The sequence below is a fragment of the Theobroma cacao genome, chromosome 1 (genome assembly GCF_053813885.1).
Source record: "Theobroma cacao isolate CCN51 chromosome 1, ASM5381388v1, whole genome shotgun sequence".
NCBI lineage: Eukaryota > Viridiplantae > Streptophyta > Magnoliopsida > Malvales > Malvaceae > Theobroma > Theobroma cacao.
Window position 1 is genome coordinate 20165946 of NC_142639.1, and position 6070 is coordinate 20172015.

The 6070-nt window shown below is 33.1% G+C and overlaps 1 long non-coding RNA gene across 2 annotated transcripts; it reads right to left on the bottom strand.

The window, feature by feature from the left end:
- Nucleotides 1–4549: 4549 nt before the first annotated feature.
- LOC148764637 (uncharacterized) lies at nt 4550–5607 on the bottom strand. 2 transcript variants are annotated; one of them, XR_016024127.1, is made up of 2 exons: nt 4878–5607; nt 4550–4722 (listed from the first exon to the last, which is right to left on the bottom strand). It is a non-coding gene; the product is annotated as an uncharacterized LOC148764637 (long non-coding RNA). The 2 variants fall into 2 exon arrangements; XR_016024126.1 differs by having other exon boundaries at nt 4550–4727.
- Between the last annotated feature and the right edge of the window lie 463 nt (nt 5608–6070).

A 6070-nucleotide genomic window follows, 5' to 3' on the forward strand; every position in this document is an offset into this window, starting at 1 on the left:
TTAGCTCCCACTCACTAAGTATCAGATGACTTCATACATTATTATGCTTATGTTTAGCTCCCACTCACTAAGTATTAGATGACTCACCCTTTAATTTGTACCATGTGTAGATAAATAGGCTATGAGATTTGCATGGCTAGTGTCGTCTTTTAGATAGACAAATTTGGCAAACGATAGGCTACTTTTATCCAACGAGTTCACTCCAATAAGTCTAAACCTTTGTTATCCTCCCACTTCTAGTTTTAATTGTTAGAGCTATGTATGTTTTTTGGATATTGTAGGCATTGTCTTACCGTTAATGTGTTAAGGGTTGTATGATATGAACCTACTTTGTTAGCCAACATATGGCTTGAAATATTATGTCTAAACAATGAATTATGAATTATGTGCCAAAGAGCAACGTGTATGAGACTTAAAGTTATCTTATTTTATGAATATGTGACGATTATATAAACCTTTAGAATTATGTTTTATGGTTGGATTTATGGATGATTATAAGGCTTGCTAAGGTCTTGCGGACTTCGCCTTCAGGACTTGTGCGTTAGTCACAACCCCCTAGTTTGGGTCATGACATTTATTAATTTAATTTTTTCAGTAAAGTTTTGCTCATCAACTTTTAGATTTACTTTAGTTATTATTTAGTTTTAGTTTCACTTGTAATCAATCACTTTAATTCTATAGTTCGAATAAGATTAAGTTGTGTTAATTTTAGTATTTAACAAAAGTTGGTACAATTCTCTATGAGATTCGACACTTTACTTATTATTATATTACTTGTTACGATACGTACACTTGGGTGATAAAATCAAACAACAAGTTTTTGACGTTGTTGCCAGGGAGTTTGTAACATCCCAATCCTTGACATACTAGAACGATCGTGACTATTCACTAGGTACACACAATCCATGGGCTATCATATTAAAGCTTAATCAATATCTTTGGTTTCCTTTTTCACCCATTCTTACAACCATCATTCTTCCATAAATGCAACTCAACAATATAAAGATATTAAACATCAAAAGACAAGAAATTTTCATTAATAATCATATCACCAATGTAAAATCCATAAAAGTTCAAATTTTTATCAATTTCCATAATAAGATAAATCGGAGTTTCGCATCAAGTTTGGTCTTTTTTCCTTTTAGTATCTTAGCATAATAGATTCACCTAAAGGCCTTTACGTGTGTGACAAATGGTTTCTAGCGATGCCAAACTTCATAAGGACTCTTAGCATCCAATGCCCTTGTTGGAAGCATGTTGAGCAAGTACATTTACACATTGGCTGCCTTAGCCTAAAAATTCTTAAGTAAACCCTTCTTAAATAGTAGGCAATGTGTCATTTCAATAATTATTCTATTCTTGAGCTCACTAACTCCATTTTTTTGGGGACTGTAAGGCACAGTCAGCTGATGCTTGATCACTTTGTGATCTAAGAAATCATTGAACTCAATGGAATTAAACTCTTCTCTATTGTCTGTTCTAAGGTTCGTTATCTTCCTACCAGTTTCAACTTCCCTTGATGCAACACACTTAACAAACTGGTTAAACACATTTGATTTGTATCTTAAGAAGAATATCCAACAGAAACAAGAATAGTCATTAATGAAAGTCAAGTAATAGACACTACCATTCAACAATTTAGTTTTCATGGGGCCAATAACATCAGAGTGCACTAACTAAAACTTCCAAGTAGCTCTCCAATTGCTGGCTTTAGGAAATGGAGCACCACTATGCTTGCCATATTGATAGGTGTCATAGATTCAAGCAGTGTGAGACATAGCAAGGAACACTTCAACCAAACTACCAGATACCATTTGTAATAGGGACTTGTAATTCACATGGCCTAATCGATGATGCCATCATTCAAGATCAGTAGATATGCATTAAAAAACTTTATTCTTTACTTTCATCTAATCTAAGGGAAAATATTTATTTCGTATTTCAACAGTAAACAATTCTTTACCAATGTCATCCAATATAATGTAGGCTTTGTTTTTGAACAATAAAGCATAATTATCTTCTATTAACTGCCCTACACTTAATAAATTCTAAGATGCTTCAAGTACATACATAACATTGGAGATAGATTTTGTACTTGCAAGTGTTTACACTAGTATTATCTCAGTGCCTTAAATTTGTAGAAAACTCCATTCCCAATTTCGGCTTGAGATTTGTAACTCTTGTCTAGAGTTATGACATTTTTTTCTTTCCCTGTCATGTGATTAGAATAGTTGTTATCTATGAGCCAGGTATGTTTCTTACTCGACTCATTTGAATTTCTAGCCATGAATAACATCTCATCTGCTTGCTCTTGTTACTCTACAATAGTAATTTTTTTCTCCACTTGAGTATTCTTTGATTTGCACACTTTCTTCACATATCCTATCTAGTTACTTAACCTGCAATTAACTTTAGGTTAGTACTGGTAATATTTTTCAAGATGAGTTCTTTTTTTACAATAAGAACAAGGTTGATACTTGGCTCTCGGATTCTTATGCTTGCTTTCACCAAATTTCTTCTCCTTGTCTCTTTTATCAAACTCATTCATTCTATAGTTGTTGCTACCTTTCTCCTTTGATCTTGCCATCATAACTCCTTCAACAGAGTCTTCATGTCATAGTGCTCGTCTTTTCTCTTATGCTTAGAGTGTATTATCAAGCTTTGTGATAGTACAACGAGAAATGTCCTTTGAATCTTCAAACAAGGATAATTTGCTTCAAATTTTTATGGTAAGCTTATTAGAACTTTTTTTGCAACGACCTCTCCCCGGTCACTGCCGAGGTCCAAGACTTCCGAAAAAGACCGTCAAGTCTCGAACAAGCCTGTCTAGAATTTGCTCGTTAATCCACTACATTCAATCACCATATAATATTGATACTTTCATATACTAAATTGAACCATAAATATAAAAATCAATACAAACTTTTTCCTTTTATTCGTAAGTATATGCATTAAAATCTATAATCTCCAAATTAATGCTTATATAAAAATTTAGAATTCATTTACAACTTAATAAATAAAATGCTATGACTTGACCTCCAACAGCGGAGCAACTCGGAATAAATTGCTAGGAGATACCTTTACCTATTCACGATGGATCGAACGAGTCCTTGACTACATGCTAGGCTGATCCCTATCTGCAAAAAGGGAAATAAAAGGGTGTGAGTCTCATAGACTCAATGATAATCATCGACTTAGTGAGTAGGGCGTAGATGGGAAAACAAGCAAACGGCAGATCAGTTGAATATAAAAATGCAAGATTATAAAAGTAATTCGTTTCAAACGAGGGTTTGTGCCTTATATAGAATCGAGAATTTCTTATAAAGTATAAATAATCGAGGTAATAAAATTTTTCGCATCAAAATATATTAATAATCATTTTCGAATCAAATCAATAAAATTTAGCAAGCTCCCGCGAAACCAAATAATATTTAAAATCATGCCCAAATCATAACTCGCCCCATATGGAAGGAATTACAGATTCATTTCTCATATAAACATATAGGGGAGCTGCGAAAAACCATTTAATTCCATTTTCACCATGCAAAGAAATATAATTCGTAATATTAAAACTTATTTCAACTCATATAAAATCATTACATTTTTGTCAAAAATAAACAACATGGCTTATGACTTTCTTAGAAACCTGGCTTGTGCCAAAATCATTCTCATACTTGATTGTCAGGGATACCTTGGCCTGAGGCTATCCCAACCGAATCTGCCAAGGCTATTAAACAGTCATGTACGCATAAATCATATTTTTATTTTGAAAACATAGCCGTTCTTTGGCGTTGGCTGAGTTCACCCTCACGTGATGGTTTGGCGTGAAGTGAACTCTAAAGTTGTACCTCGGGAGTTACCCTACATGCCTCTCCAACTGAGGTAAGAATATAACGGGGTTACCATGCCCCTCTAATAGGCTGGTCCACGGAACCCGCCTACTGCAGCAAGCTAAACACATCATATAATAAAATTTGCAATAGCATGACATGGCAATTATTTTATTTTACAACCTCTCAAGGCAAATCAATAGTTCATACATTTTCAGCACATTTACCAATCCAGCCAATCATGCCCATATTATCACAAGCCATTCGATTCAAAATACAATTTATAACACAACAAGTAGCAATTTCCAATTACTCTTGAATTTCTTGGTTAAAATGAAATTACCTTTTAAAAGAATTCAAATTTGATCTCCAAGGGGATATTTTAAATCTTTTTCAAAATATCGGTCCCCACATCATGTTAAAACTCTCTTTTGATAAAATGTTCATTGTAAATATTTGCATGATATTTTGTATCAAAATAGCATGATGAATATGTAATAAATTTCTTGAATGCACACCACACAAACAATAAGGCACAATTTCCTTTGATGTAAATCTTTTCGAAATGCTTGTTTCCCGGTTTAAAACACTTTATGTCTAATATATATATATATATATATATATATATATATATATATATATATATATTCCAAATGATTTCTAAAAATAACTTACACCCACAATTCCTTAAAATTCTATCAACGCATGCTTTCCATAAATTTTGCACTTCACGTAAAATATACGTACATGTATATATATACGAAATTTTTAAAATTGACACCCCCTACTCACCTCATAATAGTGGGATATTACTTCACTATTGATTCGTACGCGTATATAATTATTCCTATTTGTCGGTCACATACTTCATTCAGCACGCCTTCACGACAAACTTTCCTAGCAATAATTTAAACTCAGTATACTTAATCACACATTTGTATGGGTAGCAACTTTATTAAAAATTCCTTAAGCAACTTGCATATTTTTCATCCAAAATATGCACAATATTAAACTCCCTATAAACCTTAAAATATAACATTAACTTACCATTGGGCCCTCTCCATGGGCTTCTCCATTTTTCCTATTTGGGCTAAACCTATTTATTTTTATTTCCTATTGGGCCATGCCCACTTATTTTCTATTGGGTCATGCCCATTTATTTTCTTTTCTTTTTCTTTCTTTTTCTCTCTTCCATGTTTCTTCTTTTTTTTTTCTTTCCAGCCCGTTACTCCCTTCACCACCGTGGCTTCCTCTCTTCCTTTCCTCTTAAAATCGATCACCAAAAGCCTCATTTTCTCACCATTTTTGTAGCCATTTTCTGCTCTAAAATCAGTAGATTTTCAACTCAAATTTCCAACAACAAAACTTCTCAATTTTGACAGCACAAAGCTATCCAATTTTCTTGCACAAACTACCAACAAACAGCTCTAATTTTTCTGCACAAATTGGCAGCAAACAGCTCAAATTTTCAGCAGTCAAAGTTGTCCTTCAATGGCAGCAAAAACCTTCAAAAATTTCCAACAACATAACCTCAAAATTCAGCAGCAAAAACTTTGAATTTTCAGCACCAAAATCCCTCTAAAAAGCACCGAATTTTCTCTCTTAAAGTGCAGCAAAATCAACTTCTTACCTCACAAATTTTCAACTTTCCTCTTCCTCCAAAAATTATTGCAAAAGCTCTCTTTTTCCTTCCTCAAAGTGCAGCAAAACCGTTCTTTTTTGTCCTCCTCTCCCACGATTCTTTCTTTCCTTTATTTCTCTTCTCCCACTCTCAACCGACTTCCTCTCCTTTTTCTCTTTTATCTCTTTTCATTTCTTTCATCTCACATGGTCGGCCCCACCATCATTTCTACATTCTTCTCTTTTGTTTTCTTTGTTTTTTTGTGTCTTTCTTCCTTTCTTTTGCTTTTATTTTTGTCTTGCTTATTTTTACTCACATGGGATTGAAATTGAAAGTCAAAAAAACTTGTGCACCTTTTCCATCCGCCACACACTTTTCTTTCTTTTGTTTTTGTCCTCATTCCATTTTTGACTCATGTGGCCACTCATGTACATATAAAAATATTGTTTGACTTTTCAACATCTTTTCTTCATTATTTTATCATTCATTTTATTTTCATAATATTTTTATTTCTTCAAAATAATAAAATTTACATATTATGCCTTAACTTCATTTTATTTAACACGCCTCCCTCAAATTTTCATATTTTAAAATTAATTCTTCCGACATGTGTAAAAAT